This window comes from Mastomys coucha, unplaced genomic scaffold (assembly GCF_008632895.1).
Source record: "Mastomys coucha isolate ucsf_1 unplaced genomic scaffold, UCSF_Mcou_1 pScaffold7, whole genome shotgun sequence".
NCBI lineage: Eukaryota > Metazoa > Chordata > Mammalia > Rodentia > Muridae > Mastomys > Mastomys coucha.
Window position 1 is genome coordinate 90,785,444 of NW_022196913.1, and position 27,393 is coordinate 90,812,836.

Genomic DNA, 27,393 nt, shown 5'->3' on the forward strand with positions numbered 1-27,393 from the left:
CAGATGCCTGCCTTGTAGGGGTAGAGGAATTTTCTTAGATATTTTTCACACCTTGTCCGGGAGGGAAGAAAGCTAGGAGGTTGGGGAAGGATTTAAGAGTTCTGATGTGGGTCTTATATCCATGGCTCCTTTTCTTCACTTTCCCACGGGCTATGAACGACCTCCAGGGAAAGATTCCAAGCAGTCACACTTAAGATCTATTTTACAGGATCAAAGTAGTTACAGTGGCCCAGTCTTCACATTCTTGCTTTGTCAGAATGCTTTGAAGGTGTGATGTGGTACTCCTGGGGCTGGCCTCCTTTAGCAGAGCTTTCTAGAGGAGCCTGATAAGACATCAATGCTTGGAATGATGTATAGACATGAGAAACAGGAGGAAGGGATAAGGTTGAGACCAGGGCTAACAGCAGGATGAAAGCAGGTGCCACGATGTACATGAGCTTCCAAAGGGACAAGAGAAGAGGACACACCAGAGCCAGACTGCAAGAAGCCATACCCTGTCGCATGCTCACAATCAGCTGACACAAGTGGCATTTCGAACCTCAGGTCTAAGGGTGACAGTGCCTCTGTATCCTGTAAGCACTGAGGGTGCCTTTGTCAAATTAAGGAACTGGAAAATGGGGTTTGGAAAAGTGGTTAGAATTCTAGATGCATCCCTAAGCAGAGCGTCCCCATTGGTACACACACAAACACATGGCACATGGTACATCCTCCCTGTACTAGGATATATTTATAAATGCTGGTTTTGGTGCATTGTTGGTTGAGACATAAGGTTTACTGGAGAAGCTGGACTCAAGATGCCTAAAGTGTATTAGAAAATATGAGTCTGTACCATCAAAACTCTGCATATGTCAAAACAGTATATATAGATATAGATGATACAGATATATAGCTATAGATGATATGCATATAGATAGAGGTGTAGGTATAGCTATAGACATAAAGATATAGATTTGTTAACCCCACAAATAACAGGTCAGTATTCTACAAATTCCTTGAGGTCAAGGAGGATAATCTTATTTTTCAGTCCAGTTTCATCAGTAAACTAGCCAGAAAAACATCTCATAATATATAGATAGATATAGATAGATGATATATTCAGAGAGATAGAGATGATGATGTAGATGTAGGTGTAGATATCAATGGATGGGAAGATAGATAAGCAGATAGATAGATAGATAGATAGATAGATAGATAGATACATAGATAGATAGATAGATAGATAGATAGATAGATAGATAGATAGATAGACAGACAGACAGATAGATGGATAGGTACATACGGCAGGATTTATTGTGGGCATTGGTTCAAGCAGCCACAGAAGCTGAGAAGCCCAACAGTCTGCCAATTGTAGGGTGCGGAGCCTGAAAATCCAGTGGTTTCTTTCAAATGCAGAAACTGAGATGTTGATGTGAGTGTGACTCTGAGTCCAGTAGTTTGAGACCCAGGCATACCAACATTGAAGGACAAGGGGAGACAGATGTGAGCTGAAGGTAGGGTGGGGGATTCCTCCTGTCTCAGATGTTTTTGATCCAAGAAATTGATTGATGCTTATTTACATAAGTGAAGATGGTTTCCTTTACCCAGTCTACTGACTCATAGGAAAATGTCTCCTACTCTTCAAAGGTGCTTAATTCCAAGGCAGAATAGGTTTTCCTTACAGATGAAGTATAGTGAAGGGAATGAGAAGTTTTAGTGTCATGCTTTAAAACAAAATCCCTGTCTAGATATTATATCCAGCCCTGACATTTCTCCAAGGAGTATTCAAAATATTCCAAATATTTGACAATGCTTTCTTCTCTTATAAATAACAAAAAGCCAAGACATATAAAGTTCAAGCTGAGATTCACTCCCTTCTGAATTTCATGCCCTGCCCTCTAAAATGCTCTAAAACATGAATATGGACTGGAAAGATGTCTTTTTTTGTGCTTCTGTTACAAAATATATGAGACCTGGTAATTTGTAAAGAATACACGTTTATTTCTGACCATTCTGAAGACTGGGAAGTCTGGGGTCAAGTTGCCAGCAGTGTCTTGTAAAATGTTGTCCTTTGCAGATGGAACTATCTAAGTGTTCTCACATGGAGTATCAGACAGAAATGGCAGAAAAGAAAAAGACTATTGTGGTACACAGCAGATGAGCAAGAGAGACCAAATTCATTACTCCAGCCCCGTCCCAATCTGTGAAGTCATCCATTAGCTGCCTTAAAGCTTCTATCCACAGACCCACAGTTTCATGTTCTTGTATGTATCATTAGGTTTTCACATGGCAGATTCAGATGATGGTAAAGCAGAGGGTTGGACTGGGTACATGGATATTCCTCTGAATTTACCATAAAACAAGGATTAGCCAACTTAAGGAAATTTTACAATTTCCACTTTTCTTTGTAGAATAGTAAAGATAAAAATGTTGGGATATTTTAGTCAGCAAATCTGTTTAGATTTTAATATACACTAAACATTAAAAGAAGCAATGGCCGTAAAGATTAGGGAAGTGTATGACTTATAAATATTGTTATTGACAGGAACAAACCCTGTTTCCATCCCCTTCTCATTCTGAGAACACTTGAGAGATATCTAATTTATATACATCTGGAATGAAGTAATAGTAAAATAATTATACATACATCTCTAAACTTTTGATTTTTGTGCTCTCTTTGGGCAAGAAATAAAACAATAGTCATTTTTTTTTTTTTTTTTTTTTTTTTTTTTTTTTTTTTTTTTTTTTTTTTTTGGCCAGAAAAATCACTATTGTTCAGAATATCTAAATGGCTGAGTGTGGTGGTTTGAATATGCTTGGTCCAGGGAGTGGCACTGTTTGGAGGTGTGGCCTTGTTGGAGGAAGTGTGTCACTGTGAGAGTGGGCTTTGAGACTTTCTTCCTAGCTGCCTGAAAGTCAGTCTTCTGTTTGCCTTTGGAACAAGATGTAGAACTCTCAGCTCTTCCAGCGCTATGCTTCCTGCTTTGAGGATAATGGACTGAACCTCTGACTCTGTAAGCCAGCTCCAACTAAATGTTGTCTTATAAGAGTTGCCTTGGTCGTGGTGTCTCTTTCCAGGAATGGAAAGTCTAACTAAGATGCCAAGAATGGTTAAAACAGAGAAGTAACGGTGTTCAGGATATACAGCGGTCATCTTGCTCAGCTTATATAACAAAGACCAAAGCTTGGGAAAGCTTAGGTAGCTAAAAGACTTGGCAGAATGAACCAGAAGCAAATAAGTCACAGAAGAAAATAACTGTAAAGTGCCATAACAGTTTTCACTGTTATTTGACTAAATGTTAACCTACACAAACCAGAGATGTGTAATGAGACCAGGCTTGAATATAGTGACATGGGCATGAGCTGGGAGAGAATCACAAATTAATCTATTAATCTGGCATGACATAGCTGAGGAAAACTTTGACAAACCAGATGCCAATAGTCTTTAGTGGCAATGTCATACTGACCGCTTGCTAATGTCTATACCATGGCAGACTCAGTATCATGAAATTCCCACTCAGTTTCTCAAAGGGAGAAGTGAAAGTTCAGTTGATGAACATAGGGCTTTCCTGGGCATGCAATATACTGCTGTGAGGCTGTTTTCTTACTACAAATGGTGATGGGCACACATGAGTGGTTATGAGAGAGAAGAAACAATTACTCAACTCAGTGCTGATTAATCCAGAGCACTCAAACCAACCTACAGATCCAACACAACATGATCAAAATTCCAGTAGCATTTCCACAACATTATTATAAAGCGCCTGAAACTTAAAATCTTTAAGAAACAAAAAAGATAAAGAACAGTCAGTTTAATTTTGTATAAGGAGAAGGAAGCTTTAGGCCTCACACTTCCTGACTCCAAATTCTATTACAAAGCCATAGAGTATCAAGACATATTACATTGGTAGAACAAGACACATAGACTCATTGAACAAAGAATAGCTCAGAAGAATCCTGACCAGTTAATCTTTAACAAATATGCTAAGAGTATCCCACAAGGAAGAACAGTCTGTTTAATAAACATTGCTTAGAAAAATTGTATACTCACAAAATATATTGAATTTGATCCTCATTTTTATAGCTTGCACACAAATAATTTAAAGGGAATTAAAGACTTAAACATAAGACCAAATGGACTTAAAACTCATAGAAGAAGAAGAACTCCTGGATGTCAGTTTTGACAATGGTTATTTTGAGAGAACATATGGCATTATGAGCATAATCAACACAAGTAGAAGTAGGAAGTTTTCACTACACCAAACTGAGACACTTCAATACAGCAGTGGAATGAGAACAGTATGAAGAGTCAGCCCAGGCAATGGGAAAAAGTATTTGCAAACCATGCAAATGACAATTGACCAATGCAAAAAATAAATATGGAATTCTCAGAATTTAATGGCAGAAACAAATACAACTTTAAATTAGACTGAGAACATAAGTAGATGTTTTATCTGAAGAAGACATAAACATGTCAAAGAAGAATAGAATTCCATCTATCACCTGCAAAATATAACTAAAACTACAAGGGCACACAATTTCACACCAACTATGAACGTTTGATATATTTTAATAGTAGCAAGAGTCATTGAGGTCACTCCTGGCAGACATCAGAAATTTAATAAAGGTTAGCTATAGTTATCATTGTTACAGACAGTGATCAGAAACTAAACTGAAGATGAAGAGGAAATAATTGATGAGCAAAGTATATTACCTCCCTCATGGGGAACTTTGGTGTAGATCAGAATCACTACCAAGCAACTTTCTTCAGTTTTCAAAGAGCAGTTCTAGAATGCGCCTGAGATTAGTCTATCAAAAGTATAGAAGCTCCCCAATATATCTAAGTCATTTAATGCAGCATTCATCTATAATTAGAGCACAGTGATGATAGTGCCTAGAAGGCTGAAGGAATTAATGGAAGTCAAGTAATAATGAGAAGGCTTCCTTCTCATTCCCCAGAGAATGTCCTTTTCCTCGTAGGGTTACATGACTGCTTCCCGGTCAATCAGCTTCAAAAAATTTTTAGTGCTCTGTGCTATTCCAGTTTTTTAAAAATAGAACATTGAAGCCTTTAAAATCAATGTTATTACTATGTCTGAAAAGTTAATAATTCCTCAATATCATCAAATTTTATTGTTAAAATTTCTCCTGATGTTTCACATATTTTTCTTTTTCTTTTTTTTAAGATATTTTCTTAATTTACATTTCAAATGAAGTCTCATTTCCCAGTTTCCTGTTAGGGAAACAAAAAACCCAAAACCCTGTTCCCTCCTAACCCTGCTCACCAACCCAACCTCTCCCACTTCCTGGCCCTGGCATTCTCCTACACTGTGGCATAGAACCTTCACAGGACCAAGAGCCTCTCCTCCCATTGATGACCAATTAGGCCATTCTCTGCTACATATGCAGCTGGAGCCATGAGTTCCACCATGTGTACTCTTTGGTTGGTAGTTTAGTCCCTGGGAGCTTTGAGGGTACTAGTTAGTTCATATTGTTGTTCATACTAAGGAGCTGCAAACCCTTCAGCTCTTTGGGTCCTTTCTTTAGCTCCTTTATTGGGGACCCCTGTGCTCAGTCCAATGGATGGCTGTGAGCCTCTACTTCTGCATTAGTCCAGAACTGGCAGAACCTCTCAGGAGACAGCTATATCAGGCTCCTGTCAGCCAGCACTTGCTGGCAACTACAATAGTGTCTGGGTTTGTTGATTGAATATGGGAAGGATTCCCAGGTAGAGCAGTTTCTGGATTGTCCTTCCTTCGGTCTCTGCTCCACACTTTGGTCTTCCTTCTTCTTGAGTTTCTTGTGTTTTGTAGATTGTATCTTGGGCATTCTGAACTTCTGGGCTAATATCCACTTATCAGAGAGTGCATACCATGTGTGTTCTTTTGTGACTGGGTTACCTCACTCAGGATGTTATTCTCCAGATCCATCTATTTCCCTAAGAATTACATAAAATTATTGTTTTCAATAGCTTAGTAGTACTCCATTGTGTAAATGTACCACATTTTCTATATCCATTCTTCTGTTGAGGGACATCTGGATTGTTTCCACTTTTTGGCTATTATAAATAAGGCTGCTATGAACATAGTGGAGCATGTATCCTTATTACATGTTGGAGCATCTTCTGGGTATATGTCCAGGAGTGGTATAGCTGGGTCTTCTGGTAGTACTATGTCAAATTTGCTGAAGAATCACCAAAATGATTTCCAGAGTGGTTGTACCAGCTTGCAATCTCACCATTAATGGAGTGTTCCTCTTTCTCCACAACCTCTCCAGCATCTGCTGTCACCTGAGTTTTTTATCCTAGCCATTCTGACTTGTGTAAGGTGGAATCTCAGGGTTGTTTCGATTTACATTTTCCTGATGACTAAGGGTGCTGAACATTTCTTTAGGTGCTTCTCAGCCATTTGATATTCCTCAGTTGAGAATTCTTTGTTTAGCTCTGTACCCCATTTTTAATAGGATTATTTGATTCTCTGGAGTCTAATTTCTTGAGTTCTTTGTATACCTTGGATATTAGCCCTCTATCAGATATAGGATTGGTAAAGATCATTTCCCAATTTGTTGGTTGCCTTTTTGTCCTATTGACAGTGCCCTTTGCCTTACCAATGCTTTGCAATTTCATGAGGTCCCATTTCTCAATTCTTGATCTTAGCACATAAGCTATTGGTGTTCTGTTCAGGAAATTTTCCCCTGTGCCCCTGTGCTCAAGGCTCTTCCCACTTTCATTTCTATTAGTTTCAGTGTATCTGGTTTTATGTGGAGGTCCTTGATCCACTTGAACTTGAGGAATGGATTGATTTGCATTTGTCTACATACTAACTGCCAGTTGAGCCAGCACCATTTGTTGAAAATGCTGTCTTTTTTTTCCCCACTGGATGGTTTTAGTTCCTTTGTCAAAGATCAAGTGGTCATAGGTTTGTGGGTTCATTTCTGGGTCTTGAATTCTATCCCATTGATTTAACTGCCTGTCATTGTACCAATACCATGCAGTTTTTATCACAGTTGCTCTGTAGTACAGCTTAAGTTCCGGGATGGTGATTCCATCAGAGGTTCTTTATTGTTGAGAATAGTTTTGGTTATCCTGGGTTTTTTGTTATTCCAGATGAATTTGCAAATTGCTTTTTCCAAGTCTGTGAAGATTTGAGTTGGAATTTTGATGGGGATTGCATTGAATCTGTAGATTGCCTTCGGTAAGACAGCCATTTTTACTATATTAATCCTGCCAATCCATGAGCATGGGAGATCTTTCCATCTACTGAGATCATCTTCGATTTCCTTCTTCAGAGACTTGAAGTTCTTGTCAAACAGATTTTTTACTTGCTTAGAGTCACACCAAGGTATTTTATATTATTTGTGACTATTGTGAAGGGTGTTGTTTCCCTAATTTCTTTCTCTGCCTGTTTATCCTTTGTGTAGAGGAAGGCCACTGATTTGCTTGAGTTAATTTTGCATCTAGCTACTCTTTGCTGAAGTTGTTAGTCAGGTTTAGGAGTTCTCTTGTGGAATTTTTGGGGTCACTTAAGTATACTATCATATCATCAACAAATAATGATAATTTGACTTATTCCTTTCTAGTTTGTATCCCTTTGATCTGTTTGTTGTCTAATTGCTCTGGCTAGGGCTTCAAGTACAATATTGAATAGGTAGGGAGAGAGTGGGCAGCCTTGTCTACTCCCTGATTTTTGTGGGATTGCTTCAAGTTTCTCTCCATTTAGTTTGATGTTGGCTACTGGTTTGCTGTATATTGCTTTTACTATGTTTAGGTATGGGCCTTGAATTCCTGATCTTTCCAAGACTTTTATCATGAAGGGGTGTTGGATTTTGTCAAATGCTTTCTCATGATCTAATGAGATGATCATATGATTTTTTTCTTTGAGTTTGTCTATATAGTGGAGTACATTAATGGATTTCTGTATATTGAACCATCCCTGCATTCCTGGGATGAAGCCTAATTGATCATGATGGATGCTTGTTTTCATGTGTTATTTGATTCGGTTTGCAAGAATTTTATTGAGTATTTTTGCATCGATATTCATAAGGGGAATTGGTCTGAAGTTTTCTTTCTTTTTTAGGTCTTTGTGTGGTTTAGGTATCAGAGTAATTGTGGCTTCATTGAATGAATTGGGTAGAGTACCTTTTGTTTCTATTTTGTGGAATTGTTTGAGGAGTATTGGTATTAGGTCTTCTTTGAAGGTCTGATAAAACTCTGCGCTAAACCCATCTGGTCCTGGGCTTTTTTGGTTGGGAGACAATGACTGTTTCTATTTCCTTAGGGAATATGGGACTGGTTAGTACATTTATCTCATCTTGATTTATCTTTGGTACCTGATATCTTTCTTGAAAATTGTCCATTTTATCCAAGTTTTCCAGTTTTGTTGAGTATATGCTTTTTTAGTAGGATCTCATGATTTTTGGATGTCCTCAGTGTCTGTGGTTATGTCTCCTTTTTCATTTCTGTTCTTGTTAATTAGGATACTGTTTCTGTGCCCTCTAGGTAGTCTGGCTAAGGGTTCATCTATTTTGTTGCTTTTCTCAAAGAAACACCTCATTGTTTGCTTGATTCTTTGTATAGTTCTTTTTGTTTCCATTTGGTTGATTTCAGCCCTGAGCTTTATTATTCCTGCTCCTCTTGGGTGAATTTGCTTCTTTTTGTTCTAGAGCTTTCAGATGTGCTGTCAAATTTTTGGTTTCTTTTTGGAGGCACTCAGAGCTATGAGTTTTCCTCTTTCGGATTGCTTTCATTGTGTCCCATAAGTTTGGGTATGTTGTGGTTTCATTTTCATTAAACTCTAGAAAGTCTTTAATTACTTTCTTTATTTCTTTCTTGACCAAGTTATCATTGAGTAGAGTGTTGTTCAGCTTTATTGTGTATGTGGGCGTTCTATTGTTTATGTTGTTATTGAGGAGCAGCCTTAGTCCATGGTGATCTGATAAGATGCAAGGAATTATATCAATCTTCTTGTATCTGTTGAGGCTTGATTTGTGACTGATAATATGGTCAACTTTAGGAAAGGTACAATGAGGTAATGGGAAGTAGGTATATCCTTTTGTTTTACGATAAAAAGTTCTATAGATATTTGTTAAATCCATTTGGTTTATAACTTCTGATAGTCTCACTGTGTCTTTGTTTAGTTTCTGTTTCCATGATCTGTCCTTTGCAGAGAGTGGGGTGTTGAAATCTCCTACTATCATTGTGCGTGGTGCAATGTGTGCTTTGAGCTTTAGTAAAGTTTCTTTTATGAATGTAGATGCCCTTGCATTTCGATCGTAGAAGTTCAGAATTGAGAGTTCGTCTTGGTAAATCTTACCTTTGATGGGTATGAAGTGTCCCTCCTTTTTTTTTTTTTTTTGATCATTTTAGGTTGAAAGTCGATTTTATTCAATATTAGAATGGCTACTGCAGCTGGTTTCTTGGGACCATTTGATTGGAAAATTCTTTTCCAGCCTTTTATTCTGAGGTAGTGTCTGTCTTTGTCACTGAGGTGGGTTTACTGTACGCAACAAAATGTTGGGTCCTGTTTATGTACTCAGTCTGATAGTCTATATCTTTTTATTGGGGAATTGATTCCATTAATATTGATAGATATTAAGGAAAAGTAATTGTTGCTTCCTGTATTTTTTTTTCTAGAGTTGGAATTCTGTTCATGTGACTATCTTTTTTTCATTTTGTTAGAAGATTACTTTCTTGCTTTTTCTAGGCTGTAGTTTCCCTTCTTGTGTTGGTGCATTCCATTTGCTATCCTTTGAAGGGCTGGATTTGTGGAAATGTAAATTTGGTTTTGTTATGGAATACTTTGATTTCTTGGCCTACGGTAATTGAGAGTTTTGCTGGGTATAGTAGCCTGGGCTGGCATTTGTGTTCTCTTAGGGTCTGTATGACATCAACCCAAGATCTTCTGGGTTTCATAGTCTCTGTCCAGAAGTATGGTGTAATTCTGATAGGTCTGCCATTATGTTACTTGATCTTTTTCCTTTACTGCGTTTAATATTCTTTCTTTGTTTTGTGCATTTGGTGTTTTGATTATTTTGTGGCGGAAGGAATTTCTTTTTTAGTCCAAACTATTTGGAGTTCTGTAGACTTCTTGTATGTTCATGAGCATCTCTTTTTTAAGGTTATTCAAGTTTTCTTCTGTAATTTGGTTGAAGATATTTACTGGCCCTTTAAGTTGGAAGTCTCCACTCTCTTCTATACCTATTATCCTTAGGCTTGGTCTTCTTAATGTGTCCTAGATTTCCTTGATGTTTTGCATTAGGATCTTTTTGCATTTTGCATTTTCTTTGACTGTTGTGTCAATGTTTTCTATAGTATCTTCTGCATCTGAGATTCTCTCATATATCTCTTGAATTCTGTTGGTGTTGCCTGGCTCCTGACTCCTTTCCTAGGTTTTCTATCTCCATAGTTGTCTCTCTTTGTGATTTCTTAATTGTTTCTACTTCCATTTTTAAGTCCTTGATGGTTTTTTTCAATTCTTTCACCTGTTTGGTTGTGCCTTCCTGTAATTCTTTAAGGGATTTTTGTGTTTCCTCTTTAAGGGCATCTACTTGTTTACCTGTGTTCTCCTGTATTTCTTTAAGGGAGCTATTTTTGTCCTACCTGTGTTCTCCTGTATTTCTTAAGGGAGTTATTTATGTCCTTATTAAATTCCTCTATCACCATCATGAGATAAGATTTTAGATCTAAATCTTGCTTCTCTGGTGTGTTCAGACCTAGATTTGCTTTGGTGTGAGTACTAGGTGTGCCAGGTGAAGAATAACTCCACTGTCTTGGTTTCTGTTGGTAAGATTCTTGCATTTGTCTTTCACCATCTGTTAACCTCTAGTGTTAGATGTTCTTGCTGTTTCTGGCTAGAACTTGTTTCTCCTGTGGGTCTGTAAGCCTGTGTCAGCACTCCCCAGAGATCAGCTATCCCCTGGTAAGACCTGTTCGCATAGGGCTGTGGATCAGCAGTCCCTCAAGGACGAAGATGGATGAATAAAGGACCTTGTCCCAATTGCTCTGCAGCTTCTGAGGCCTGTGCCTTCTGGTTGGTCATCCCTGAGTCCTGGGTTAGAGTACTCCCTGGAGACAAGCTCTCTGCTTGAGGGAAAGGTGCACAGAGGGTTGTGGATTAGCCATCCCTCCTAATTGTAGATGGAGGTCAAAAGGACCCTGTTGCAGCTGCTCTGCAGTTTCTGATGCTTGTGTCTCCTGGCTGGTCCCACCTTAGAAAGTCACCAGAGAGAAAATGGTGATCTACCTGAATTCTGTGGTCAGAGCACTCTCTAGAGACCTGCTCTCCCCTGGCAGGAAAGGTACACGGAGGGCTGTGAATCAGCCCTCCCTCCTAGTTGTAGATGGAGTTAGAAAGGACCCTGTCCCAGCTGCTCTGCTGCTTTTGTGGCCTGTGTCGTTATTCCAGTTTTAAGGATATTAACTGTAATCCTCAAGCCTCCTTTTTGGTTACCAAACAGAATCAAATTCCTATGGAGCAGATGTTCTTTCCCCAGTAGTCTAGGTTCTTTCTGTGTTTAAAGTTTTTTTTTGTTTTGTTTTTTTTGTTTGTTTGTTTTTTTTGTTTTTTGTTTTTTACATTTTCTTACTCAAATCTTTTTTTTCTTTTCTCTTTTTCTCACCCAAAGGATCTGGTAATAAACACATCAAAGCTGGCTCAGTGTCACTATCTCCAGGTGGAGCTTGTCTGATTTTCTTGGATTTAATGGCAATTATTTTCCCCTACCCCATGCTATTCCTACAAACTGCCAAGCTTGCACCTCCATACTATAAGTGATTATATTTCTATTTCAATTTTTATATTTTTATTACATTTATTTATTTGTTTATCTATCTATCTATCTATCTACCTATATATCTTTCTTTGGTTGCACACATGTCTGTGCATCTGTAGTCATGTTCATACCACATGACATGTGGATAATTTTCAGAAGTTGGTTCTCTCCTTCCACCACGGGTATTGAACTCGGATCTGTAGGCCTGGTGCAAAGTGCCCTTACGTACTTAGTGATCTCGTTGGCCCATAGTTTCAAATCTTAAGACAATTCTTCCACTCAATCCCAAGTAGACTTTACACATTGCCAGAATGCATATCCAGAACCATCAGCCCCATTTCAGCAGTCTCCTTTCTTACTAGGGTTGTCAAGGTAATAAGCACCAATCTAAATCCTACAAATCACTAGTGAAAATGTTAGTATTATGATTCTGGCAAAGAGCATCTTCAAAAATGTAACTCCTTCTCCCCAACTTCACATACCCTTAACTTCCTCTTAATACCCTTTATAGTCTATATTCTAAATATAATTTATGATAGTTAAAATTCACCTTTGGTGGAAACCTGTGGCGCCTGCTTTCATATGGTCAATGTTTTGTATCTAACTTGGCTTCTTTGCTCTTTCTCTCTGTCTTCTGCAGAGACTATTAGGGACAAGTCACCACACCGACAGAATGAGATAAATTAGGAAAGCTTTATTGGCAATTTGTCAGGAAGCTGCTACAAGGTAGACTCATGAATTTCCCCCTAAGCCTCTACTTTCCATTCACCACTCACACTACAGTGATAATGCTTTGTAACTACTTAATGGTGCCCATCCTTCACTCTCCTGTGACACTGACTACAGTTAATTGGCTCTTACAGCATCCCCCATAGGGTAAGCAAGTGTTGCTACCATTGTCCACAATTTGCCAATAATTGAGACACAGAGCGGTCAAGTGTCTCTCAGAAGGCCATAGAGAATGTCATTCAGACAATTTCTTCAATGTTATCTGTCCTAATCACTGGGCTTCCCTGCAGCTCTTGACTTCTGAGTGAGTATCAGCTAATCAGAGCATCTCTGGGAAACCAAAAAATGAAAGTTTGAAGAATGGATGCTCTCCTCAGACTCTAGCCACTGTCTCTTTTTGGGAAACACAGGGGTTAAAATAGAAGTCTTATTGTTTTGATTTTTAAAATTTATGGTCTTTTGCCGGTGACTGTTTCCAAAAGGACATAATCTGTCATTCTTCACTGACACTTTATCAGGAAAGATCTTCTCACCAACCACTGGAAGGTAACATTTTACAGTAGCTACAAGAGATAAATTACTCTATCAGATCCTAGAATAAAGCCTTGGCTGTCTTCTGGCCTCTACCCAGCCAAACATAAACCACCTGCAGAATTTTGGCCATTCTAAACCACCATAATTAAGCATTAAGTTTTCTGGGAGCTGTTTCTTTTTTTTTCTAGGAACATTTTATCAGGGTTTCAGTAACTGAGTAAAACGAAATTTTATTTCCTTCATAATACTTAGAAACAAACAGCCTTCAATCATAGAGTTAAAAAAGACTTATCAAAATTTGCTTAAATACCAGGCATTGTGGTATAGAGTAACAGTAAATTGTACACATAATTTTTGTCCTGATGAATCTTAAATTCAAACTTTTTCTCTATTTGATATGTTTACAGATTGAATCCTCCCAAAGAGAGGTCCACATTTAACTTTCTAGAAAATGTCTGAATGTTACCTAATTTGAAAAAGGGGTCTTTTGCAAAACTTAACTAAGTTAAAATTTTTAAGATAAAATCGTAAGTCTCCTTGGGAAACTTAAATCAAATAGCAAAAATCTTTAGAAGACATAAGGGACAGAAGACGGGGGTAGAGGAACAGGGGGCAAGGTCAAGATAATAGGAGTAGTACAGCATAATACCTTAGGCATTCTAAAGATTATCAGCAGTCACCAAACTAAGAAGCAAACATAATTAGAATCCCTTCCCAGTATCTCCAGATTTAGGGCTTCTAGCCTAGAGATGTATGTAAGAATAAAGCTCTATAGTGTGATCCCACTCTGTTTGCACTAATATATTAGAGTAGCATGTGAAACAAAAAAAGCTCAAGGTACACTGATCTTAGAAGATAGACACAAATAATGTTTATCTTCAACCCATGGTTAGTGGACACATTCAGGCTACTTCTTCAAAGTCTGACCTTCCTGTCTCCAAGGCTGAGACATACTGACATCCCATTATCATTTTGTTAACTCCTCTAAAGACCATTCCACATTCCTGTATGAAGAACAGTAAAATAGGAAGCAAGTATAATTTCAAACAAAAAAATGTAAAATGCATAGTTTTTTATCATATGCATGTAGATAATAGTGTGAATTATATAGTAATAATAGGCAGTAGATACAATTTGCCAAACTCAGCCATATATTTTTTTCAAGAGAAAGGTAGAAATTAGCCGGGTGTGGTAGAATATGCCTACATTCCTAGCACCATGGTGGGTGAGGCAGAAGGATCATGAATTTGAGGCTAGCCTCGAGCTACATAGTGATATCCTATCTCAGTCAACAACAATACAAATAAACGCAATTTAGATTTTGACCTAAATTTAAGGCTCAGATGAAATGAGGTAAGCGCTCTAAAAGTACTACTAAGAAGATGCCATGGACAGCTGATGAAAAAAGATCAATTCCACCTGGCTCAGGAAAGTAGTTTAAACAAAACCTAAAACCCTAGAGACAAGAGGAAACCTATATGTACATAAATATCTTCTCACTATCCTTTTAGAGAATATTAGTAGTCTTCATTTAAGAAAACGTTTTCAAAGGACATTTATAGACTACCTTATGTATTTTACAAGTTAGGCACAATTTCAGCAAGAAAGAGAAAAAAAATGAGCTACCTACAAAAGGAGGAGCAAAAGCTAGAGTGCAATGCCGATGATATCCCGAATCCTGGTCCTCTGCACTCCACAAGTCACAGCTTCATGGTGGAAGTAACAGTCCCTCAAAGTAGGAGAGTCTAATGTCTGGCATTCTCACAGGAGAACGTGCAGGGTGTTCCACAAAGGCTGTGTTTGTTGAACAAACATAGATCATAAAATGCAGGAACTTCTGCATTGTCCTCTCCTCTGATTTAGATGAAGCTAAAGGGTCAGAAGGACCTGCAAAGAAAGTGTTTACAATTTCACGATTGTGGTGGTTTAAATATGCTTGTCCCATGGGAAGCGGCACTATCAGGAGGTGTATTCCTGTTGGAACAGTTGTGGCCTCGTTGGAGGAAGTGTGTCACCCAATGTGGAAGAGTCACTCCTCCTGGCTGCCTTTGGATCGAAATGTAGACCTCTCAGCTCCTTCTCCAGCACCGTATCTGCCCATATGCTGCCATGCTTCCTACCATGATGATAATGGACTGTACTTCTGAAACTGTAAGCCAGCCCAAATTAAATATTTGCCTTAAATAGAAGAGTTGTCTTGGTCATGGTGTCTCTTTATAGCAATGACATACTAACTAAGATAGGGGTCTTGATCTTGCCTGAAATGGGCAAGCTCTCTATCTGAAATGTTGTTGAAGGTGATTTATAAGAAAAGTAAAAAGAAGACTAGAGAGGTACAGCAGCATCTGAGTACATTTGTGAACATGGAAAGTTGGCCACTGTGAAGTTGCATCTGGCTTCTTCTCCAGATCCACACCTGAAAGTGTTTAAGTGATAAAAGAGAGAGAAATCCATTAGAACAACAGAAACTCAGCAAGAGCAGGGCCTCTTGTAGGTTTTAGGCATTTGGATGTGGAGCAGGGCAGCAATTTTCCACTGATTATTTGCTCTTTCTAATATTGGCTTGGGAAGATTATTAAATTATAAACCAGAAAAAGAAGAACCCAAGCAGCTTCTGGTGGAAGGTGATGGAAATTTAAATGTGATGCTAAAGCTTTCGAGATAGGCAACAGCTAGGCACCAATTCAACAGGCCTATCACACTCTCAGCATTTCCTCCTCCCTGAACACATTAAGTGATAAGTAATTACATCTAACAATTCTAAGTCAAGAGCAGAGCTAAGGTAGGTCAGTGCAGGCAATAAGTCAAGAGGCTTTCTAATTGTGCATTCCCACTGCATTTTAGTGTCCCCAAACACACACACACACACACACACACACACACACACACACACACACACACACACACACAGATTATCTACAACTATTTAGAAACACAGATTGGCATGCAGAATTTGCCATCTCTTCCACAGCCATGTTACTGATAGAGGAAAATAAAACCCTCCTGAAGATGTAAGTTAACAAAGAAAAATATAAAAGATGTTTAGGGCACAATAACTATGAAAGGAAGGCAAGTTAAGGGTAGAAGTAGATGTACCTAAATTAAAAACATAATTACTACTTTAAGGAGGAGAGGAGGAGGAGAAAAAGGAGAAGTTTAAAATGGATAGCCCCAATCCAACACTCATACAGATGACCCATTGAACTAAATGGCTTATAAAAATAAGGAATAGCCCAAAAGGCAGGAATCTGGGAAAGGAACTGGCAAGGGTGTGTGCGGTGGTTGGGTTAAAAGAGAGATAGAAGAGGATAGTGAAGGAAAAGTAGCATACATTCTAAACATGTATAAAAGTTTTAAAGAACAAAACTAGTCAATAAAATGTATTTTTAAAATTTAAAAAGTGTTAAATTCTCTAAGCAGTATGGCAAAGAATAATAGAGCAGTGGCACTCAGAGAAACTGTTAAGAAAATATAAGCCAGACATAGATGCACACATCTTTATTCTGATCACTTGGGAAACAGAGACTCATGGATCTCTTTGAGGTCAAGGCCAGCCTGGTCTGCATAGTGAGTTCCAGAATAACAAGAGATACACAATGAGACCATATCTAGAAACAAACCAAACAAAACAAGACAAAACAACAACAACAACAACAACAAATATAGAATCAATTGTAGTACTGAAAAAACATATACAGTTGAAATTAGAAATGGACTATCCTGAGTGAGGTAACCCAATCACAAAAGAACACACATGGTATGCACTCCCTGATAAGTGAATATTAGCCCAGAAGATCAGAATATACAAAGTACAATCCACAAACCACAAGAAACTCAAGAAGAAGGAACACCAAAATGTGGATACTTCACTCCCTCTTAAAAGGGGGAACAAAATACCCATGGAAGGGGTTGCAGAGACTAACTATGGAGCAGAGACTGAAGGAAGGACAATCCAGGAAGACTGCTCTACCTGGGAAAGGAGATATCGTATGACATGTAAATAAAGAAAATATCTAATAAAAAAAAAGAAATGGACTGAGTGGCAGAGAAAGACAGAAACGTTTCTGACACTGAAGCTTCATCTCATGGGCTAACTTTCTGAGTGTATGAGGGACTGTGTATGCTACCAGAGGAAAAAAAAATAACCATCAACCATATTCAGCCATGAAGCTTGTGAGCAACACAGTGGCCGGCTTGGTAAGACATGCCCACTGTTGCAATAGTGGCATAAATGCTGTAACAGTAATTAACCACCTCCTGACTATATTTAAAGGCTACTTCACAAGATGAAACCCATACCTGGCACTGTGAACTGGACATAGCATTAATCAAAATCTAATTGTTATACCCATAGAATAGTGCATCTTTCAATTCAACTCCTATCAAAGAAGCTGTAATTTTTTCATTTTTGTTTGTTGTTTGTTTTAACAGATGCTAATGAGGGACTTTGGATATATGGTCCTCAGGGAGCCCTCCGTATCACATCCACTAATGCTAAGGCTTTGAAATCATTGCATAAGAGAAGGTGAAAAGGTTCTAAGAGCCAGAGGCAATGGACAGTGTTTTCCAGACACAGTGGGGGAAACTGTACATATGAACTCACAGCATTTGCAACAGCACACAGAAATTCTATGATCAAGCAAGACCATGTCCCTGGATGGAGGAGGTCGATGAACACAAAGTCTTATCCCTAGTGTAGGCAATACTGGAAGAAGTAGAGTTAATTTTCTTTAAGAGAGTAGGGCCATGCCTCAATCTATAGTCACACATTCAAAAGTATAAGTCAGAATGTATTGGGCTTGATGGGTTAGGAACAAAAATGTATGTGAATATGAGTAAGTATGGCAGGGTAGATCCAAAAGGAGTTGGGGGAAGAGAAAAATGTCAACAAAATCCACTCTATGAAAAATCCCAAAGAACAAATGGAAAATCATTTTTAAAAAAATTTTTTTTTCAGAATAAAAGATAGAAATTATAATTAAGAGCTAAAATGGGAACTTGAAATGTCATTATAGTTTAAGTCTCTGAAGGAGAGAAATATACAAAGAAGAACACAAAACATTAATCAATAATAACAATGTACTTAAAAAAACCAAGGATCAATCATACAGACAAGGAAATTCTAAGGGAAGAACAAAGGCAAGCTAAAATTTTACACCTATACACCTTTTAAAAACTAGTATTAATATGGAGTTTTATGTCTAGTTAAACTGGCATTAAAATCCAACAGCTAAACAGGGATAACTTCAGGCAGCTTATCACAAAATATCATTTGAAAATACTCACAGGGACATACCTTCTCCTTGAGACATTTTCTTTCTATCAGGTAGCCTTGTCCAGCCTTAATATGAGGTTTTCCCCTTGTCACATTGCATTATGATTTGTCCTGTTTGTCCTCTCCTGGAGACCATTTTCTTCCCTTCTTTCCTTCCTTCCTTCTTTCCTCCCTTCCTTCCTTCTTCCTTCCTTCTTCCCTTCCTTCCTTCTTCTTTCCTTTTTTCCTTCCTTTCTTCCTTCATTCCTATCTTCTTTCCTTCCTTCTTACTTTTTCCTTCCTTCTTCCTTTCTTCCTACCTTTCTTCCTTCCTTCTTCCTTCCTTCCTTCTTCCTTCTTCCTTCCTTCCTTTCTACCTTCTTTCATTCCTTCTTACTTTTTCCTTCCCTCTTCCTTTTTTCCTACCTTTCTTCCTTCCTTCCTTCCTTCCTACCTTTCTTCCTTCCTTCCTTTCTTCTTTTTCTGAAGAAGATATGGAGGGAGAGTGGATCTGAAGGAGTAGTGAGGTGGGGCAGGATAGTAGGAGAGGAGGGAAGGGAAACCATGGTTGGGATGTATGGTATGAGAGAAGAATCTATTTTCAATTAAAAAAGAAGAAAAAGAAAATATTTTGGGGTATTAGGGAAGGCTCTGCAGTTAAAAGCACCCGCTGTTCTCACAGATGAAGTGGTTGGGTTCCTATCCCCCACATAAGAGTTCATAACCATCTGTAACTAGAATTCTAGGGAATCATTGCACTCATCTGGACTCAAGAGACACACAGCACATGTGTGGTTCACATTCACACATATACACAGGCAAACATCCCTACACATAAAATAAAAAATAATCAACTAGAATGCTTTTAAATTTTCATTTAAATATGTTTTATACAATATATTTTCATCATTTGCTGTCCCTTCTCTTCCTTCTACTCCTCTAGTGTCACTCTACTGATTTTCATATTCTTTATCTCTCTTAAGCCAAACCAAACCCAAAAATATCACACACACACATACACACTCACAATCCATTTTGTGTTGGCCAACTGTTCCTGAGCATGTGCTGTACACGTTACTACAGAGACACCTGCTCATCCATATTCATTGCTGCTCTATTCACAATAGCCAGGAATTGAAAACAACCTAGATGTCCATTAACTGATAAATCGATAATGAAAATGTGGTACATTAACACAATAAAATATTATTGAACTGTTAAGAAAACTGAAGTTATGAAATTCGTAGATAAATGGTTGAAGTTTGCGAGAGAGGTAACCAAGACCCAGAAAGACAAATACCCTATGTTCTCCTCTTATGTGCATGGTAGCTTGTAAGCTTTAAACAGGTATGGTTCATTTAGAATCTCTACAGAGGTTAGGTCACTGCTAAAGGTCCATTCAGGAGGAATAAATTCTCCAACAATGGGAAATGGAATATAGTGTTATAAGGGGATAAAGGAAAAATTAGAAGAGAGGGTTAAAATAAATGAAGAGGGAATATTGGGAGGGATCACTAACGCAAGACCTTTTCAAAAGTCATGTGGAAACTTGCTACAGCAGAAGCTTTCTAGCATATATACATACATCAGTCAAATTAAAATGTAGTTAATGAATAGACAATGCCTCAACTAGACATCATATGCTACTAAGTAAACTCCAATACAAGGAATGAGTTACATCTTTGTGAATTGTTAGCCAACTGAGTTCCCTAGATCTTTTTGGTTTTTTTCTGAGACAGGGTTTCTCTTGCACAGCCCTGGCTGTCCTGGAACTCTCTCTGTAGACCACTCTGGGTTCAAACTCAGAAATCTGCCTGCCTCTGCCTCCCAAGTTCTGGGATCAAAGGCATGTGCCACCACTGCCTGGCCCCCTAGAACTTCTTTTTATTTATTTACTTATTTATTTATTTTATTAGATATTTTCTTTATTTACATGTTATATATCTCCTTTCTCAGTTCCCCGTTCAGAAAAAAAAGAAAAAAAATAAGATAAAATAAAAAACAAAAACAAAAAGCAAAACCAACAAAAACCCTGTTCCCTCCCCCCTTCCCCTGCTCATCAACCCATTCTTTCCCACTTCCTGGCCCTGGCATTCCCCTACACTGGGGCATAGAACCTTTACAGGGCTAAGGATCTCTCTTCCCATTAATGACTGACTTGGCCATCCTCTACTATACATATGCTGCTGGAGCCATTAGTCCCACCATGTGTACTCTTTGGTTGGTGGTTTAGTCCCTGGGAGCTCTGAGGGTACTAGTTAGTTCATATTAACCTTCTTAAACATTACATGCTACTGCCAAAAAAGAAATGCTCTGGAAAACAGTGTTCTTTTAAAACAGTCTACGAGTATCTAATAACGTGTGAGGACAAACATTATGATTAAAGAAATTAGCAAACTGTGTGACTGATTGGAACTTTGGAACTTAATATAAAAAAGTGCAAATAAAATTCAAATTCCTGTATTAATTATAAAAATAGATATGATATATTATTTATTGAAAAGACTTGAGTGAGCATTGTTTGAAAAGAAACATTAACCCATTTATATATCAAGATATGACATAATCATACAAATAAGATATATCGAAAATTTTAATTTATTTGAACAACTGTAGAGGAAATATATTAAAGCAATTATGCTCATAATGTATCAAGAAATTTTAACAGTCTGGATACATATGTGCCTAAAAGTGGAGTTTATAAAGTTTATAAATTTATAAAACATCCAACAGAGTCAAATAAGCACTAGCTTACTAAATAACTCAGATATTTGAGCATAAACAACTCAGAAATTAGAGAACTAGAGATATTAAAATGATTGAAAGGCCCCAGAATCTACAGGAGGAAAATCAGTAGGATGTGAGTGAAATATGAAATAACTTAGGTAACAGATATGACATCTCTATACCAGGATGGTGCCATTAACAGATGCAGATGAATACAGGGAAGCATAGATGTATAAGAAAGAAGACACATGCGCCAAAATACGCCCTATAGGTGTTACCAATTGCTAGGTTTGTCGAATGGTGCTGTATGCAGAGGAGAGTGAGGTAGGACACATAAACTCCATTTGCAGCCTTCGTCTCCTCTTTGGGAAAAAGCACTGGGGATTGTCAAATGTATGTGCTGCAAGGAGTTGTTTGCAATTAGCTATCAGAAGCAACTAAATCGTAGGCACTACTACTCTTACTGTCTTGAGAGATGGGAACACTTACGTGGCCTAGGATACAGAAATGCTGACAGGGTGTGGAAAGAGAAAGGTAGGTTCATTGAAAGGTTTCTAAGTAACACTTTCTTGGTGGCCCCATCCATACTTTCAACTTTTGCTCTACGGCTTCTTTCTTGACAGTTATTTGTTATAAGAATTTTGCCCAGAAAGCAAGCAAATTGAAGTTTTTCAGTCTTTTTTTGTAGTATGTTAGGTATTTATCTATACATACATACATACATACATATATACATACATCTACCACTTAAATTCATCAATAGCTTTTTATGCTACTTTATCATATTTATCCATCACTCTAGTCATTTATAAGTCTTCCTTACTATTTATGCATTTTAAATTAAATGGGATACAGTAATTCATGTTCTCCTAAGTAGGTCAACATTTATACTTCATTTATACTTACCAGAGTTTAATATTTTTATTACAGAAGTTATATATGATGATATGCACAAAGCTAAGCTGTATATTAGAAAATGCACACCTTTCTGTAACCCAGACATGTACAACAATTTGGAATATTACCACCCTCTCCCCGCAGTGTCCTTCCATGCTCTTTGTTATTTAAACCTAAACCTTGCTTCTTAGAGATAAATTTTCTTAGAATTATATCATATATATATACATATATATATTACATATATACACATATAGGTAATTCTATTATATATACAATTCTATAGAATTATATATATATATATAAATTATGAATGTGCTGTGTGTTGCTATATCTGGATTTCATACACCCTTAGTTTTCAGATTGATCCATATTATCTTATGTAATGATAGGTGCTGCTTTTTATAGATAAGGATTAACCAATGATATGAACACACATACCACATGTCTCTCCATGTGTTCAACCATTATCCCATTGATATTGATATGATGGTTTATTTCCAGTTATCAGTTCTTTAATAGTGCCTTGAAAAGAGTGGGAAGATATTATTTTTGCTTTTGCCATTTGTTTGTTATTATGTTAGTTGGGATAAATCAGACATATAAAAGCAAATACTACACATTCTATCTCATCTGTAAATTTAAAATTAAGTCAATCTGAATATATGAAAGAGAACATTTTGGAGGCTGGCAATAGTAGAGATAAATTTGAGTTTGGGTCACGGGACCAAAACAGTTACCTAGACTTAATTAATACAACTGGGGCTCCCATAGTTCACAAGAGCTGACCGTATATCGCTTTATTGACTCTCCCACCAGCATTTATACTTCTTAATTGTTGTTTGTTGTAGAGTTGTAAGATGACATTTGCAAATTCCAGGCAGACATTTTGCCCTATGCCATAGATTACATTTTGTCTTCATCTAAAATATTCTTTGGTGCACAAAGTTTAAATTATGAGCCAGTCTGTTTTACTCTTGTGTTTCTTCCTTCTGTGTTTTTATTTTCTTCTCCTCAGTATTTATTGCGTCTTCTGTATGTCCCAATTGTACAAATGTCAAACTTCGGAAGATGTGGGGGAGTATCTGATGCTCTCCTTCCTTGAGTCATTCTTTACTGATTCTATTAGTCTTCTGCTTGGTGACATTCCTTTTTGGCTTCCCACTATCACTGGTTACACTTTAAAATCCATGTATTCTAGATTGTCTAGTGTTTTCAGGGTGGACCACACCTACTTCTTCAAATACTAAGAAACTTTCAGTTATATTCAATATTAGCGACCATTATATTCCTTAAAACAGTGGGCACATGGTTGGTTTTAACTGACAAACTATCTTTGAGTCACAAACTATCTCTTTCAAAGGAGCTTCAGCTTCTATTTGAATTCATTACCTTTAGCTAAATCAAGATTTAATTCTCTGTCTCTTATGTATGTATTTCATGGTAAGCCACTTGGATAGAATTTATTTATAAAATTTAGGAGTTGTTCTATTCTGTAGTTTTGTTTTCTGGATTTTGTCCCTTTTTATTTTCTTCAGGTGTGATTTCATTGAACTTTGTTCTCTAATTCTTTCAGTGAGAAAGTGTTTCTTTTAACAAGTGCTTTAGGTTTTAGCTATTTACATATTAATAGCTGTAACAAATATTTAGCCAGTTTTCCTTACATATTTTGATACTTCTCCAGCTGCTGCCTCCTTTTGCTCATTCTCCATCTTATTTTTTTTATTTCCAAGAGAACTGGAAGATATTATGCAGAGGAAAACAAGCCATCTTGGTGCTCCCTCTACCATCCCAGAAGCAAAATTTTGACTCTCAGCTTCTTCATTGTCACAATCTCTAGCATGTTCAATTCAAGGCACTTTTGGAGACAAATCACTGTTTCTTTCTTTTTTAAAATCCCTGAATAAGTTCTTTTTGTAAGTTCATACATCTTCTTCTGAAATACTTTATCTATTCCACAGACCTAGCTTTTCCTGTTTAGAGGATTTGGTCAGTTGAAGACATGTTATCTTCTTTTGATATTAAAATCTAAATGGCTCCTGTAAGCCAGAAACTGACAAGAATTTTCTTTATTGACATGCTGTGGGAGACTTCTTGAAATTGGAGCTTATTCAGAATTAAAAGACCCTAGAGAAAACAAAGGAAGAGGATGCCCATTTAACTCTGGAATTGCCTTTCCTAAAGACTGCTTCATAATGTTGGCTTCCAAGTTATAAGAGATACATTTATGAGAAAATAATTTGCATTTATTTTCTAACATTGGATATCTACCAACTAACCCCCTATCCCTGCCATGTTAAGATAAAGGAAGAACCCAAGTGTTCACTGTAATAACTGAACCTGATATGATCACCCAAGTTTCTCAAATGGATTGCTGGTTGAGAAGTCAAACCCTTGCAGCTCAGCTGTCCATGTGTGGAATCTGAAGCAGAGTCTCCTTCTTGCCTCTGACAACATCTTGGCATGAAGTAAAACACAATATTTTGGGCAACTTTGTTGTAAATCCCTTCATCTTCTATGATAGCACATTTGCTGTAAACTCTTTTATCTACAATGATAACACATAGTATGTTTATTGTTATCAGTCCATTGAGAGTTCCATACAATGAGTTTTAACCATATCACTGCCTCCTCCAACCTTTCCTATATTCATCATCATCATGTCTCTGCCTGCCAAATTTTCAATTTATGATTTCTTTTTGCTTGCTTCTAAGTTTTCCATTTAGAAGGAACTAGTGTGGTGTTGGAGTCAAGATTCAAACATTCTCAGAGACAGCAGTGTAGTAAAACAGAAGTTTTTATTGTGGCCATGCTAACTTGTTCTCCATGGGAGTAGGAGAAAGGCATTCTAAACTCAGCTGGGGAATTCTTATATGGTTCCATCATGACCTTTGCAACTACACAAGTTGAACTCTTCTGATTAGCATTTAGCATAAACACATTTTTACAAGTTTTTAACATCTCTGTGGTCTACCAGTTTCACAAAGCCTTGTTTCTCAAGTCAGACCAACCTAGTTTTCTGCAGGTCTTTATGGTCTGTTGGTTTGAAAAACAGTCTGTACGATAGGAAAATAAATTTCATTTCACCTAAGAAATACAAGTACAAATATTAAGACTCTGGAAACAAGTCTGAAAGCTAAAAAATGGGAAGGTTGGGAGCTCTGTTATTATGTAATACATATTAAATCAACAGTGAAGGCAGAAATGGAAGAGTCAGAGTCTAATAGAACAATAAGTAGGCTTTTGTTTAGTGACTCTCTTTCCTACTATTGTCACCTTGCCATGTAAGATTGGTGAAAAGGAGGCACTTGCTTGGTGATATGTTGCTCACAGTGTGGACAGTTTAGTTCACAGGGTCTTTCTCCAGTGACATTTACGACACAGGGTGCACCACAATAAGCAGAGTCTGTGAAAGTTCTCTCTACATCTTGCCAAGAATTCAATCTGTTTCAGCATTTGCAAACTAACAAAAGCTGTTGCTATGTTATCACTCTAAAAGATGAAGCGACATAGTCATATGCAGGCTTCCCCTTGAATGGTAAATTGCCACCCACTGATAGACACAGCACTTAGGAAACAGCATCTGAACAGTTAGCAAGTCTGTCAGCAGAATGTTAACTATTTTCAGTGCAAACTCAATACCTGATTGATGATGCCTAACCTAGTCTACACCCTCCTACTGATATTAGCAATAGCCTCTTGAGAAATTTCAACAACTTTGATGAGTGCAAAATTCAAATCTAGGAGGAGAAACAGAAGGAAAAATATTATAAGGCCAAATTTAAAAGGAAAATGTTAGTAGTTATATGATGGATATACATTTCTAATTCATGAAAGAAACTAATAAAATTGTGAAAAAATTCTCTATGTACATAATAAGGATAGATAATATATGAGAAGTCTTGAAGAAAATAAGCATATATCCCTCAACTTGATGTGATTCTGGGCAGGGAAACACACAGGCTAACTGCAGATCTTCATCTCTCCCTCAGCTCCTCCCAATCCAATTCCCCCAGTCTTATCCTCAGGTCTGTAGAAGAACACCTGCTATAGTCCCTTCCCTATTTGTCTCCATTCCCAGTGGACTAGATAGATCTTTCCGTCCAAACTTCCTTCTTCCCAATTCATTGCTTTATCTCAGCCACAACTCCAACAGCCATTCCTTAAGAACTCACAGGCCAAAGAAGTATTTAGGCTAATTGTAGACTATCACCTCTCTCCCCATTCTTGCATGTCCAAACCCATAGTTTCATCCCCAGCTGTGAAGCTGATCTTCTGTTGTGGTCTCCCTTCACTATCAGGAGACTAAGTGAATTCTCGTAGACGACTCTATGTTCCTCCCTTACTTAGACCCCCTTTAGCACTTCCCATTGCCCATCTCCATTTCTTAGTGTCACCTCTCAATACATAGAAACACATTTTACCTGGAACCCCCAGAGGTCATGATGACAAATGAGTTTCCTACCAAGCAATACACAGACACCGAACCTTCTAAGAACTAAAGAGGGCAACAATAACAGGAAAAAAATCCAATCAAAAATATCCAATCAATAATATAAGACCAGATATCATCAACTAGAATTACTGTCTTCACAACCCCAGATGCCTAGACACCAGCATGAAAACACAGTTATTAACAGCCAAGACAATGTGTCTTCACTAGAGCCCAGAAAGCCTACCATAGCAGGATGTAAGTATTTCAATATAGATAAACCACAAGAAAAAGGTACTGAAATATGTGAATATAAAAGAGGTCCTTAAAGGGAAAAAAATTACTAAATCCCTTAAGGAAATCTATGGAAACACAAATAAACAATAGAAAGAATGAATACAACCATTGAAGACCAGAGAGTGGAAATAAAATCAATAATAAAATTAAAAAACCAAACTGAGGAAAACCTGGAAATAAAAATATCTAGGAACTTGAACAGAAACCTCAGAGACAAGCATTATCAACAGAGTACAAAAAGATGTAAATAAGAATCTTGGGTATTGAAGACATATTAGAATAAATAAATGCCTTGGTGAAAAAAAGTGTAAAGTCTGAAAATTTATTGGCACAAACATCCAGGAAATCTGAAAGAGTATGAAAGACCAAATCTAAGAATAATAGAAATAGAGAAAGGAAAAGAACCCCAACTCAAAAGCCCAGAAAATATTTCCAACAAAATTACAGAAGTAAAATTTCAAAATCTAAAGAAGGAGATGTCTATAAAGGTACAAAGAAAGCATAAAGAACACCAAATACATTAGAATGAAAAAGAAAGTCCCCTGGGCATATAATAATCAAAATAATAAATGTACAGACCAGTGAAAAATATTAAAAACTGCAATGGAAAATGATTCAATAACATATAAAAGCCAACTTATTAGAATTACATCTAACATCTCAATGAACATTCTAAAGCCAGAAGACCCTGGACCAATGTGCTACAGACTCTAAGAGACCATTAATAGCCCAGACTATTATACCCAGCAAAACTTTCAATCACGATAGATGGAGAAAA